A 15,918-nucleotide genomic window follows, 5' to 3' on the forward strand; every position below is an offset into this window, starting at 1 on the left:
ATGTTAGTGTCAAATAACGCGTAAAGCACGTGGCTCGCAAGTCAAAAAGAAAACAGTAAAAAGGAAAAAGCAAACAGTAATAAAATTATTAAAGACAATAATGCAAACAATAAGACAATAGTGAAATAAAATAACAATAAAGTAAAAGGATATTTACAGGTAGTTGCGACTGTGGCTCACATCTTCCTCTGGTTTTACGTCCAGAAACGGCTTGAACGCCCTCTATGGGTCGATGATAGGCTTCCTATTCAGTTTTCTTATAAACTGGCAAACAGGGTCGTTTATAGTCAGATTCCCGAGACTATATCGTGCATGCTCTTTCTGGAATAATGGCCATAACTGGAGAATCGCTCCTTGCACATATCCACTGGGATGCGTTTCAAGAGACAAAAGGATATCATCCAATGACTCCTTATTCAAGCCATCCCTAATGAATTGAATCTTATCTTCCCTGTTATCAGACACCATTCCTAAAGAACATGGGTTTTTATTGCAACTCATTCTGGCACACTTATGACAAGCAACAGAAATTCTTCGAGCTCGTCGTTTTCTTGCATAATTTCCTTTACCACAACCAGGCATGAATGCAATAAATTTTGGAGGTAACTCACCTGCCGATCGTACTTTAGCCTCGATTAACCAACGGATGTCAGCAGGTATGTTATTCCTCATGAGTAATCGCATGCGTTCGGACCGAGCTTTATAGATCGTAAGGAGGGCATTCTGAGGAAGTGAAGGGAATCGCTTGTGAAGCTTCGCTAGAATCTCGTTTCTGTCCATACCTTCGCCTCAGAATATCAGTTATTATGGGAAACTGAAGTAACCGACTTGATTGTCACGGAGTACCGTTATCCGCCACTTCACCGGGGTAACAAACTAAAGCACACAAATAGAAAAACAAATTAAAACACACAAAGAAAATTAAAATCGTCCTCTTATTGAATTTACCTCAAGCTCCAACTGGATGTCGTAAACACTTCTCTCAATGTCTCTGAGTTGGTGTTCTAAACCCTCAACATAGGCTACTAACTCTGGTGGTTGTAGAGCCCAAATGCGATGTGTTTTACAAAATTGAATCTGCTTTTTGAGATGAGTTTTGACACGTTGAAGTGGTTTAAGAATGTTCAGGAGGAACGGTCTAAGTATGGTACTCATGATTAACAATGATAAGAAAAAAAAAACTTAATGGTAAAACAAACACACTTATGCAAAAACAATTTCAATTAGCAAAAGAATAATAATAAAAAGAAAGAAAGAAAAATCAAATCAACGAAAAGAAAAAAAAAATCAATTCAAATTTGGTGGGTCACTCAAATTTATTTCGGTGTCTTCTTCATGTGGTTGGTACTCTAGATATGGCTTTAATCTTTGACCATTAACTTTAAACGTGACACCATTCTTTGGGTCTTTAATTTCAATTGCCCCATGTGGAAAAACAGTATGAACAATAAATGGGCCAGACCAACGAGAGCGTAACTTACCTGGGAATAGGTGCAAGCGAGAATTGGATAAAAGCACTTTCTGACCTGGAGTGAACGATTTTCTCATAATTTGCTTATCATGGAAGACTTTCATTCGTTGCTTGTAAATCTTGGCGTTTTCGTATGCATCATTGCGAATTTCTTCAAGTTCTGCCAGCTGTAATCTTCTTTCTGAGCTGGCTTGCTGCATGTCAAAATTGAATTTCTTGATGGCCCAATATGCACGATGCTCGAGTTCCACAGGTAGGTGGCAAGCTTTTCCATACACTAGCCTGTAGAGTGACATCCCAATCGGGGTCTTGAAAGCCGTTCTATATGCCCATAATGCATCATCAAGTCTTAATGACCAATCTTTTCTGTCTGGCCTCACCGTCTTTTCTAATATGTGCTTTATTTCTCGATTGGATATCTCAACTTGGCCACTGGTTTGCGGATGATACGGGGTTGCCACTTTGTGTGTGATTGAATACTTTGTCAAAAGTGCTTTGAATGCTTTGTTACAAAAGTGGGCACCACCATCACTGATTATTGCTCGAGGGAATCCAAAGCGTGAGACAATGTTGTTTTTCAAAAATCCTATCACCACCTTGTGATCATTGGTTCTACATGGAATTGCTTCTACCCATTTTGAGACGTAGTCAACACCAACCAATATGTATTGATGGCCAAAAGAAGGGGGAAAGGGTCCCATGAAGTCGATACCCCATACGTCAAAAATCTCAACCACTAAAATTGGATTTAGTGGCATCATGTTCCTTCGTGTAATGCTCCCCATTCGTTGACACCTATCACATGAAGAACAAAAAGTGTAAGCGTCTCGAAATAGTATTGGCCAATAGAAACCACATTGTAAAACTTTAGTCGCTGTTTTCTTAGCACTGAAATGGCGTCCACAAGCTTGTTCATGGCAGAATGAAAGGATATTCTGAATTTCATTTTCTGGGACACATCGTCTAACAATTTGGTTTGCACAATACTTGAACAAATACGGGTCATCCCAAAAGAAATTCTTTATTTCCGCAAAGAATTTGATCTTGTCTTGCTTGGTCCAATGCTCTGGAAGTTTACCTGTAACAAGATAATTAACTATATCAGCATACCAAGGTAATACTTCCACACTCATTAATTGTTCATCTGGAAATGACTCATTTAATGGTAATTGTTCTATTATTGTGTCAAAATGGAGACGAGAGAGATGGTCCGCCACAACATTTTCTGACCCTTTCTTATCTTTGAATTCCAAGTCAAATTCCTGCAAAAGTAACACCCAACGAATTAGTCTAGCTTTTGCATCTTTCTTTGTGAGAAGATATTTAAGAGCAGCATGATCTGTGAACACAATTATTTTACAACCAATGAGATAAGATCGAAATTTTTCTAATGCAAACACTACTGCTAGCATTTCTTTTTCAGTAGTTGAATAGTTCAACTGTGCATCATTTAATGTCATACTAGCATAGTAAATAACATGGGGAATTCGATCAACTCTTTGTCCTAATACTGCTCCTACTGCATAATCAGATGTATCACACATGAGCTCAAATGGTAATTTCCAGTTCGGGGCCTGAATGATGGGTGATGATGTCAACAACTGTTTTAATTTTTCAAATGCCATAAGACATGAATCATTAAAGATAAAAGGTACATCCTTAGCAAGTAAATTGCATAAGGGTCTAGAAACTTTGCTAAAATCTTTAATGAAACGTCTATAGAAACCAGCATGCCCAAGGAAAGATCTTACTTCTCTGACTGTTTTGGGTGGAGGAAGATTAGAAATGAGATCCACCTTGGCTTTGTCAACCTCAATACCTTTACTCAAAATGATGTGACCGAGAACAATACCTTGTTTTACCATAAAATGGCATTTCTCCCAATTTAAGACCAAGTTCTTCTCGATACATCTCTGCAGAACTAGTGTTAGATGATGTAAACATTGATCAAATGAATCACCAAAGACAGAAAAGTCATCCATAAAGACTTCAAGAAATCGTTCAACCATATCAGAAAAAATGCTTAGCATGCATCGTTGAAATGTAGCAGGTGCATTACATAATCCAAATGGCATTCTCCTATATGCAAATGTGCCAAAAGGGCAAGTGAAAGTAGTTTTCTCTTGATCTTTTGGTGCTATGGGAATCTGATTATATCCTGAGTAGCCATCTAGAAAGCAATAAAATTCATGGCCTGCTAATCTATCAAGCATTTGATCAATAAATGGTAAAGGAAAATGGTCTTTACGTGTGACAGAATTCAACTTTCTATAATCAATGCATACACGCCATCCTGTAGTTACTCTAGTGGGTATCAATTCATTATCAGCATTCGTAACTACTGTGACTCCTGACTTTTTGGGGACAACTTGTACAGGACTGACCCATGAACTATCAGAAATGGGGTAAATGATACCTGCATCTAATAGCTTAAGGACTTCAGTTCTAACCACTTCTTTCATATTAGGATTTAACCGACGTTGCATTTCCCTAGTAGATTTAGCATTTTCATCAAGGTGAATGTAATGCATGCAGTCTACTGGGTTTATACCTTTTATGTCTGCTATGGTCCATCCTAATGCCCCTTTGTGCTCTTTCAAAACATCTAACAACTTACCTTTTTGTTCGTCATTGAGGGATGATGAGATGATTACCGGTAGAGTACTTTCTTCTCCCAAAATCGCATATTCCAAAGTGTTGGGCAATGGTTTGAGCTCGAGTTTCGGTGGTGATTCTGATGATGGAATGAGTTGCTTCTCTGATGGTGCTAGTTGCTCAACTCTTGACTTCCATTTATTAGTGTCCATAGATGGTGTTGAGTCAAGCAGGGCATTGACCTCATCGACCGATCTGTCAATATCAAAATCCAAACCAAAGTGAGTTAAACATGTTTGTAAAGGATCACTAAGGTTTGAAAGAAAAGTGTCATCAACTATTGTTTCAATTAAATCCACATCAACAATTCCATCATCTGCACTATAAGGTTGTTTGGCAATGTTGAAAATGTTTAGCTCCATAGTCATGTTGCCGAAGGACAACTGCATATTTCCAGTCCTGCATTGAATGTGAGCATCCGCAGTTGCCAAGAAAGGTCGGCCTAGAATAATGGGGATTTGCTTCCTTGAATCCTGTATTGGTTGAGTGTCAATTACAATGAAATCAACAGGAAAATAAAACTTGTCTACCTGGATAAGCACGTCCTCCACAATACCGCGAGGTATTTTTGTGGACCGATCTGCAAGCTGTAACACCACTGGAGTTGGGTGTAATTCTCCAAGTCCAAGTTTCACGAATACAGAGTAAGGCAAAAGATTTACACTAGCTCCTAAATCCAACAAAGCATTCTCAATTGTGTGGTTCCCTATACTACATGAGATAGTGGGGGAGCCAGGGTCTTTGCATTTTAAAGGAATTTTATGTTGGAGTATAGAACTAACGTTTTCTGTTAAAAATGCCTTCTTTTGAACATGCATGTTTCTCTTTTTAGTACAAAGGTCTTTAAGAAACTTGGCATAAGATGGAACTTGTTTAATAGCATCAAGTAAAGGGATGTTAACACTTACCTGTTTGAAGATTTCAAGAATCTCACATGTGGATTTTCCCTTCTTTCCTTTAGCTAACCTTTGAGGAAATGGAGCTTTGGGAACGTATTCTCGTGGGTTAGTTTCTTATTTCTCCTCCGGTGATGAGTCCTCAACATTCACAGGTACAATTTGATTTTCTTTTGTCACCGGCATCTCCACTTTGTTGTCGACTTCCTTTCCTTTTCGCAAGGTCATTACTGCTTTGATCTCTCCATGCTGCTGTGGTGAACTGGTACTTGCTTCCTGTACTCCTTTAGGATTAGGCACTGGTTGACTTGGAAATTTGCCTTTCTCAACGGTCATTGCCAAGGTCTGAACTGAAGAAGCAAGTTGTCCCACCATCTTCTCAAGGCTTGAAACCGATTGAGCTTGTGAGTTGAAGCCTGCTCTCAACTCATTTCGTAGTCCATCAATGGTGCGGTTCTGTTGCTCAATCGTGGAGTGAGTAAGATTCTTAAGATTCTGGAATGAATCCTCCCATGGTCTGGGCTGAGAGTAATTCTGGTTCTGATTGTATGGTCTAAATGGTGGCTGAGAGGCTTGAGGATTTTGTGGAATTGGTTGCATTGGTGGAGCTGGAGCTGCTGGTCCATTCTGTTGGAATCCTTGAGACCATGAAAAATTGGGGTGGTCTCTCCATCCAGGGTTATATGTATTGGAGTATGGGTTGTAATTCGATGGTTTTCTCATTACACCTATGGCATTGGCTTGATCTGAGTATGAGTCCTGGTCATGTGGTTCTGTTGATTTAGCAGTCGATAACGATGCTATTTGTCGAGCAAGACCTTCAACCATCTCCTTGACTTCTTTGATTCCTGAAGTTGATTCGCCAATTTGAACCTCATTCACTCCTTTAATCCTTCTAGTATTCCTGAGTGATCGACTCCGTTGTTGGGAATTGTCCGCTTGTCGCTGGAAGAATTCCCAAATTTCTGACGCACTTTTTGACATTAGCTCTCCTCCACTTGTTGCCATTAGCCATTCTTGCACATTTGGTAGTAATCCCTCCAAAAAGTATTGGCATTGATGCCATTTCTCGTACCCATGATGTGGACACTTCAAGAGTAGCCCATTGAATCGCTCCCATGTTTCGAAAAATTGCTCGTCCTCTCTCTGGGTAAACTCCGAGATTTCCCTGCGAATAGCATTAGTTTTATGCACTGGAAAATATTTATTTAAAAATTTTGTAACCATTTGTTCCCATGATGTAATGCTATTAGCAGGCAACGTATTTAACCATGAACGAGCTCTATCCTTTAAAGAAAATGGGAATAGTCTAAGTTTAACATCATCATCTGAAAAATTCTCATATTTGAATGTTTGACAAATGGCATGAAAATCATTCAAATGATTATATGGATCCTCATTTTCTAGGCCATAAAATGTAGGGAGACAATTTAACACACTAGGTTTTAATTCAAAACTCCTAGCAGCTACATTTGGGTATCTTATGCATGACGTGCTCAAATTAGCTAAGGGACTAAAATAGTCCTTAAATGGCCTCTCCTGTGGTGCTTGTAAATCCATTTTATTTTTAACGTGTTTGTGTGTGCGAAGTGTTTTTTCTAATTCAAGGTCTATAGGTTCAAGATTAGGTAATAATGACCTACGACCATGCATGCAAAATAAATAAAATAAAAATAAAGATGCAAACAAAACAAAAAATAAAGATGGGAACAAAACAAATAAAAATAAAGAAGAGGGAGAAATTACGATACTAACCTTATTGCGCTATTACAACCTTTCTATAAAAATACACAAAAATAAATACGTGAAAGAAATTAACTAAAAATTAAATTAATAAGATAAACAAAAAAAAAATTACAAAGAAAAATAAATGGAAAATTAAATTACAGAATTTTAAAGAAGAGAAAAAGAAAAGAAATACTAACCTTTAAATGTAGATTTACTCTCTTTTTTTTTTTTATAAGAAAAAAAAATACAAGAAAACAAATAAAAGAAATTATTCACAAAAATTAATTCTATGAATTAAAATTACTTACCTCCCCGGCAACGGCGCCAAAAACTTGTTGTGCAAATTTTAATGTACTCGCAAGCGCACGAATCTATTGTAGTATAGACTAATGGTGACGAGTGTCGATCCCACGAGGAGGTGGATTTTAATTATATATAGAATTAATTTTGTAAATGGGTAGTTGGATTTATGGGGGAAATGATTTGGAATATGCTAATACTTAAATTAAAATGGCGAGAATAAATTCTAAAATTGGAATTGCAATGGAGAGAATAAATTGAAGAGAAAATCTATTAAATTGACGTACTTGGGTATCTGGATCCGTATCAACATGCATCATGGGCTAAATAATCCGTATTAATGCCAATTAAATCATGAGGGGGGAATCCACACCTCATGAACCACGCTCTAATCAATATGGTGCTAAGGGCTTATCGTGCCAAATAATAATAACCTTATACTAGAGAGCCGGTGTAACCAAGGCGGTATCTAGACAAGATTAGTATTATTTGTCGACGAGAAGTCAAAACATCCACAAAAATTAGAGGGGAAGAGAAAGTAAATTTACCAAATTAAGCCCATGACACATGTTGAGACTTCACCTTCAACCCAAGCTTGAAAGAAAATTAGCCACTCATAATTGAACTAGGGGCAAAATGGAAATTTATTAAAATACGAAGAAAATACAAGATGGAGAAGGAATTACAGAAAATGGATCCCAAAAATGGATTCAGAGATATCAAATTAGGGGGGGGAGGCCCCCTTTTTATAGATACATGGAGTAAATCATGGCCATCGGATTAAAAACAGTTTGGACGCTCAGGATTGCGCCACGTCATCAGTCAACAGTCCACGGTTTGACCACGCGGATGAACAGTAACACGGTTTGACCCGACTTTGAACAGTAACGCGGTTTGACCCGGATGAACAGTAACGCGGTTTGGTTGAAAATAATCCTGTGTGATGCATGCACCGTACGCGAGATTTTTCGTCCACTGATATGCTGCCACGTCACCATCAACAGTACATAAGAATTTTAGTCCAACAGGATCGTGACACCTCATCAGTCAATGCCACATCATCGGTCAATGCCACGTCATCATCTGTCTATGTGAACAGTGTCGTGAACAGTAACGTATACAGTACCGTACACGTGAATAGTACAGTACATGTGAATAGTGCCATTTTTCCTTTTATGCTCCTCCTAAGGTTTTCGACCGTCCTGAGTTCAAAAGTGATGTCCGTTTTGCCGTCTGATCTCTCCTTTATTGTGAAATGACTATAATGCCCCTAAAATACATAAAATACTTAATTAAAATAAAACACATGTAATTAAATCACAAGAAGGTTAAATATATAAAAGTAAGGGTTGTTAGTAAGACTTAAAATGTAAAATGACGGTTTTCTCCTTTATAAATATGCATTTTCTAACACTCAACATTAGTAAAACTTGAAGTGTAAAATGATGATTTTCTCCTTTAGAAACATATATTTTCTAACACTCAACAATATGTATGTTCGAAACCTTTTTTGTGCATTACATACTGAATACACTTCCACAACAATATGGACCTTTCAAAATTTCCTATAGCACGCATAAGGATAAATGATCAATTAATGAACTGATAATCATGTGTGTTCAAGAGGAAGGGAGACTGATAATGGAAGTTGGTGAAGGTGCATATACTGTAACACAAGGAAAGAACAAGTTTCAAGCCAAAAAGAAAGGAAAACGTAAAATACCTCCCAGGAAGAAATTAAAAAACAATACAAGTGCTTTTTTTGCAAAAAGAAATGACACATGAAGAAGGATTGCCCCAAATTTCAAAAATGGATTGAAAAGAAAGGTAAATCAATCTCTTTTATTTGTTATAAATCTAATATGGTTAATGTTAATCATAACACATGGTAGATTGACTTTGGTTCTACAATCCATGTAACAAATACCATATAGTGCAAAACCTAAGGAAGCCGGTGAAAAGTGAGCAATGCATCTTTTCTGGAAACAAGATGTGTTCACATGTGGAGGCAATTGGAACATGCAGTTTTGTCGTGAATAGTAATATGCTTTGTCGTTCTTGAGAATAATAAGACTATTTTAATTATTAAGCTTTTAAATTTTTATGTACTTGAGTAGTATGTTAATTTATTTGTTCTGCTTTTTGTGTACATAGCTCACGAATGACCCGCCCTGCTGCATATTTTGTGGAGGTGTCATTTCTTCTAACTGTGAGAGATGCCCTTTCTGAGCAAGGTCTCTTTATAGTTAATTTGGTGTCAAGGTCCCAGGCCGCTAAAGACATGGTTATATCAAGGATGAAAACGATGAGAATGGAGGATGTTCATATGGGTGTGTGTGTGAGCATCATCAAAGCATAAGTTCATGTTTATGTTCTCTGGTTATTTCAAAGTACATGTGGCTCTAGGTTGACCTAGATGGTTTTAGAGAATTTTGTGGTCAAGCCTATGTGGTTAAGATGGGGCTTTCTAGATCTAAATTAAAGCAAAGTTTGCTTAGCCCATAAAAGAAAAATGATAAGAAAATTAAAAATAGAATAACAGACTTGTTCTATTGAATCGGCAGGATCAATACAAAAGGCAGCCATTAATTTAGTTAGTTTAGCCACATTTAGTGTCCAACATGATCATTTGCAGATGCACAATTGATTTTTAATCTTTTGGTGAATTCATTTATTTTCCAGCCCATGGTGAAATATATATATCATCTATCTTTAGAATCTCTTCATTTTTTAGTGCTTCAATTTTTTCTTTTTGGCCTGGTCTAATAAACTATAGCATAACCTAATTGGCTGTCTGTAATATTCATCTTCAGGTTTTCAACCATCTATTTTGCCTTCAACTTGAGGAAGACGTCAATTTAGTGCTTTTTGGTTTGTCTTCGGAATCTTGTATCAAAGACAATTCCTTTCCTGAAGCTGCCGTTCAACTTGATAAGCTAGTAAAATTTCAACCCCTAGAAATCAGCCAAAGCACTATGGATGTAGGAAAGAAGATCAGATGCTTGAAGTGAATGACTGCCTAATATGAAAACAATCTGAATGGTATTTCTCGTCTGCAAAGCTATTTTATCGGTCCGAGCAATGGTTTGATTTCTGTAAAGATATCCAAACTAGTATGGTAGCCCCTGTAACCCGACTGTATCATGAGAACATGTTTTTCTAATGCAATTGCACAAGTGTTGTGAATCACGACATCGATGATAGCGATTGTCTCTATTTTTTTTAGTAAATCTTGTCATTTTCTCTTGGCATTGAATTCGTGTTTGTATATTATCACTTCGTAATTTAGCATGCTATACAGAAATCATTAATATCATCTAATGAGTTCAGGTTAGGCCTGTTATGTTTCCACCTTGATGGTGTATTATGGTTCCCCACTTTATAACCTTTTTTTCTCTCTCTTTTTTAATTTTTTCCCCGTTCCCTCTCAATCTTAATAGTGGAGAGTTATTCTCCCATGGTTGGATATTGTGAAAATTTTGATTTCTTCTGTTTTAATCTCTATTTTCTCATCTTTTACAATAGAGAAGAATATCTATTTATATACATTACACCCTAGGAACAAAATGGTAAAACAACGCCTAAGATATTGCAAATCAGTATCCCTGAAAATTAGGGATTATATCTCCTAAAATCTAGTATTTAAGTCAACACATAGCTGTAAAATACAACTGACATCTACAACAATAGTCAACACCCAGCTGTAAAATACAGCTGACATCTGCAACACTCCCCCTTAAGTTGGAGCATAGATGTTCTTCATGCCCAGCTTGCATACAAACTCTTAAAACTCGTGTCCAGGTATTCCTTTTGTCAACATATCTGCAATTTGTTGTCCTGTAGGAATATACACCAAACAAATAACTCCAGTTTCCAATTTCTCTTTAATAAAATGTCGGTCTACCTCCACATGTTTTGTCTTGTCATGATGGATAGGATTTTGATCAATATTAATTGCTGCCTTATTGTCACAGTAAAGTTGGATATGACTGTTTTTTATTAACTGCAGTTCTTTAAGAACATTTTCTATCCACATAAGCTCACATACCGCATGTGCTAGTGCTCAAAACTCTGCTTCTGCACTACTTCGTGCCACTACAGTTTGCTTCTGCACTTACAAGGTTTCCCTACACCTTAGTACAATAACCTATTGTAGACTTTCTATCCATGACGTTTCTAGCCCAATCCACATCAACAAAAGCTTCTACATTCATTTTTTCTCTATTCTCAAAATAAAGTCTATTTCTCGGTGTTGACTTCAGGTATTGAAGTATTCGGTTTACTGCCACTGAGTGAGTGATAACTCTAGGAAATGAGAGTTATTACATCAATTCTAGACTCGAATCAAGATCACTTAGAGAACAAATAAGGTGTTTTATTAGATTTTAGTTACATTTTGCATAAACATTCATTTTAGTTAAGTCTTAATAAGTTTTGCTTAAATCAAAGTAATTTGTGCTAAAAACAGGTGCATAATTGTAGGTTCTCAGAAAGTCTTAAATCATAAGGGGATGTTCAGACAGTAGATGAGCAAGAGGAGGAAAGAAGATGGCCATAAAAGAAGAAAAGCACAATCGGGAATAATGCAGTGCTACTGAGCCTGTTAGAGCAACCCGTGCTGTAGTAATCTGGGAGCAAACCGGGAGAAAACTTAGGCGCGAGTCAGCGCATGTTTCCTAATTTAACGCATGCACGCTCATGGGCTTTTGTTTACCCTAATTTGCAATATAAAAGGGAGGCGTGCACCACATAGAAAGGCGGCAAGGAATTATTATTAGAATAATAACAAAGGAACGAAGAAGAAGATAAGAATTGAAGAGTGTTGTTGCGGCAACATTGGAAAATCGTGGAGAATTACTTGGATTTGTTTTGATGTATTCCGAGATTAATATATTTATGTTTCTTTTTCTTTTTCAGAATATGAACTAAATTTACTTGTAGTTGATTGACAAATAATCTAATGGGTTCTTGACTGTTCTTATATGTTATTATGGTATTGCTGGAGCATTTTACTCTAGTAGTTCTTTTATGAGTATAACTGTTATTTCGGTTGACTGCCCATTTAATAGTTTCAGTTAAGATAGAGCAGCAAAAGGGCATGTCTTAGCGGATATTATTAGAGTATTACTTGATCTTACGTTGAGTTTCCTGGATTAAGTTATCTTGAATCCCATAAGGGCAATACTTGAAGTTAAGATTTGTGACACACTAGACATATGTGTTCACCTTGTAGGGTGGAGAGATTAAAGGTTATAATGTCGTACCATGAATATATTAGCAACTGGTCATTGTTAATAGATTTAAAGGGTATGAGACTTCCAACATGCGATAGCTGAGGATGCAGATTTATTCTGCCCAGTGCTGCAGCACTTATTATAACAACTGATACTAACTTGATAAATAACAGTCACCCCATTAGGAGAGTTTGATCATTCAACTGCTATAATCTCAATTGAACCTTAGACACATTTACCCTAGTTTATTTCATTACAATATTGTTTTATTTAAATCTCTTGCGATCATTAATTACAATAACATTACTTGACAATTGTTTGTTTCGGTCTTAAGTTGATTTGCACTATTGTGATTGCTTTATCATTTCGAGTAACATCAATTCCTGTGGAGACGATCTTGAATACTCATCACTTTATTACTTGTTATGCATACTTGCCTATTGGCATTGGTAGTAATTGCTTATAAAAATCAACCAACAAGTTTTTGGCCCCGTTGCCGAGGATTGATTGTTTAATTTTAAGTGTGAAGTAAATCTTGATAGCGTAAAATTTGATTTGATTTATTCTATTTATTGGCAGATTGGTACATGCATGCACAAAGACAAATCTGTGGTATTGAAAGGACTGTCAGGAGATTGCGAAGAGAACAAAGGAATTCAGAAATTACTTCAAGCTGCATAATTTGTAGGATGCAGGAAATTTGAATCCTCACGGGCCCTTACAACCAGTCAATATTCAAGAAGAGCAGAATGAACATGCTAACGGGAGACAGCCAGACAACAACAATATTATTTACATGGTTGATGACAGAGACATAGCTATAAGAGATTATGCTGTGTTAACTCCTCAAGTTGTACACCCTGGTATCATCAGACCTGAAGTAGAAGCTGTAAATTTTGAGTTAAAGCCAATGATGTTTCAAATGTTGCAAACAGTTGGTCAATTCAATAGATCGCCAAATGAAGATCCTCATCTCCATCTTAAATTGTTCTTGGAAGTAAGTGATGCTTTCAAGATTGCTGGAGCAACACAAGATGCCTTAAGGCTAAGGCTCTTTCCTTATTCCTTAAGAGATCGAGCAAGAGCATGGTTAAATTCGCTACCATCTGATTCCATCACTACATGGAATGAATTAGCTGATAAATTCCTAATGAAATATTTCCCACCAACAAAAAATGCAAAGTTATGGAATGAGATTACTTCTTTCCATCAACTTGAAGATGAGAGTTTGTACGAGACTTGGGAAAGATTCAAAGAATTGCTCAGAAAGTTTCCTCATCATGGTATTCCTTGTTGCATTCAATTGGAAACTTTTTACAATGGGTTGAATCCGAGTACAAGGTTAATGGTGGATGCTTCAGCAAATGGAGCCCTGTTATCCAAATCTTACGCTGAAGCTTATGAAATTCTGGAGAGAATTGCTAATAATAACTATCAGTGGCCTTCAGCCAGGCAACCAGCAGCAAGAGAATCAGCAGGGGTACATAACATAGATGCAATTACAGCCTTATCAGCATAAGTAACCTCATTGACTAACATGGTAAAAGCCATGACATCTGCTCCAACAACAGTAAAGCAAGTTACTGAACTTTCTTGTGTATACTATAGTGAAGAACATGACTTTGATAATTTTCCTGGGAATCCAGCCTCAGTAAATTATGTGGGTAATTTCAATCGACAACCTCAGAATAACCCATATTCTAATACTTACAACCCTGGCTGGAAACAATACCCAAATTTCTCATGGAGCAATCAGCATTAAAATGCTCCAGCATTAAATAGGCAAAATAGAAACATACAACCACCTAGTTTTCATCAGTAAAGTCAAAGGCAAAAGCATATCAGTCAAGATCCAATCATTTTACTGGAAGCACTGATTAAGGAGTACATTGCAAAGAATGAAGCAATTGTGCAAAGTCAAGTTGTATCCTTGAGAAACCTGAAAAACCAAATGGGACAACTAGCCACAGTAATGAGGAGCAGAACTCAAGGAAGCCTACCTAGCAACACAGAAGACCCTAGAAGAGAGAGCAAAGAACACTGTAAGGTAATTAATTTGAGATCTGTAAAGAATGTTGATACCCTAGTTGATATGACAAAAAATGAGATGAAATTCAACTCAACACAAAAACCACCTCAAAATGGAAGCATATTACAACAAGCCCTCCATCAAGATACTGGTTACATGAGCCAAGCTACAGCAACTGCAGAGGAAATTTAACCAGAACATGCTGAAAATGAGGTTGCAACACCAGTAGCCACAACCTGCACCAAGTCAAACAAACAAAGTTTGATACCTCCTGAAGCTACTCAGTAGTTTAAACATCCACCACCTTTTCCACAAATGTTCTAGAAGCAAAAACAAGACAAGCAGTTCAGCAAATTCCTGGAAGTGCTAAAACAATTACACATAAATATACCTTTTGTAGAAGCCTTGGAGCAAATGCCAAATTATATGAAATTTCTAAAAGATATCTTGGCACGCAAAAGAAGGCTAGGAGAGTTTGAAACTGTTGTTTTAACACAAGAAAGCAGTCATATGCTCCAGAGCAAGATTCCTACAAAAGTGAAAGATCTAGGGAGTTTTACAATACCCTGCTCTATAGGAACTAGGTATGCTGGCAGAGCACTTTGTGACTTTGGAGCTAGTATTAATTTGATGCCATTATCTGTATTTAAGCAGCTGGGAGTAGGGGAATGCAGACCAACAACAGTCACTTTGCAATTAGCTGATAGATCTCATGCATACCCTTAAGGAAAAATAGAGGATGTACTGGTGAAGGTTGACAAATTCATATTTCCAGTGGATTTCATTGTACTGGACTTTGAAGCTGATAAAGAGGTACCCATTATACTGGGAAGACCTTTTCTAGTAACTAGAAAGACTCTGATAGATGTACAGAAAGGAGAACTCACCATGAGAGTGAATGATCAGCAAGTCACATTTAATGTACTAGAGGCTATGAGGAACCCTGATGAAGTAGAAGATTGCAATTTCCTAAGTGTAGTGGATTTTGTTGTAGCAGACAGAATGGACAGATGCTGCAGTAATGAACTTGACAAAGTCACCACCTTTGAGGATGTCGAAGAGGAAGATGTTGCAGTAATTCAAACAGATTAGATGGACAAACATCAATATGATAACAGGTTTATTGAACACCTGAATCTTTCAGACAGGGAAGTAAAAACAACTTTACTATCTATTGAATCACCTCCTAGTCTTGAATTAAAATTGTTACCTTCACATTTGAAGTATGTTTATCTTGGTCAAAATAACACACTACCTGTAATCATTTCTTCTACGTTAGATGCAGGTCAAGAGCAGAGTCTAGTAGATTTGCTTGGAAAATACAGAAGAGCAATTGGATGGACCATGGTAGATATAAAGAGGATAAGCCCATCAATATGCATGCATAAAATCTTGTTAGAAGATTGCTCCAGCAATTCGGTGGAATACCAAAGAAGGTTGAACCCTATTATGAAAGAAGTGGTGAAGAAGGAAATCATCAAATGGTTGGATACTGGAATCATATAACCAATATCAGACAGTTCATGGGTGAGCCTAGTTCAATGTGTTCCAAAGAAATGAGGGATAACAGTAATAGCTAATGAGAAGAATGAACTTATTCCTACA

The 15,918-nt window shown here is 37.0% G+C and overlaps 2 non-coding genes across 2 annotated transcripts; one reads left to right on the forward strand and one right to left on the reverse strand.

Annotated features, from left to right (window-relative positions):
- The first annotated feature begins 6,094 nt into the window (after window positions 1-6,094).
- On the forward strand, window positions 6,095-6,198 carry LOC127900172 (small nucleolar RNA R71). The gene has a single exon (XR_008052188.1). It is a non-coding gene; the product is annotated as a small nucleolar RNA R71 (small nucleolar RNA).
- A 7,265-nt stretch (window positions 6,199-13,463) lies between these two features.
- Window positions 13,464-13,571, reverse strand: LOC127900088 (small nucleolar RNA R71). Its single transcript, XR_008052116.1, has one exon. It is a non-coding gene; the product is annotated as a small nucleolar RNA R71 (small nucleolar RNA).
- Window positions 13,572-15,918: the final 2,347 nt, after the last annotated feature.

The sequence above is a fragment of the Citrus sinensis genome, chromosome 9 (genome assembly GCF_022201045.2).
Source record: "Citrus sinensis cultivar Valencia sweet orange chromosome 9, DVS_A1.0, whole genome shotgun sequence".
Taxonomy (NCBI): Eukaryota; Viridiplantae; Streptophyta; class Magnoliopsida; order Sapindales; family Rutaceae; genus Citrus; species Citrus sinensis.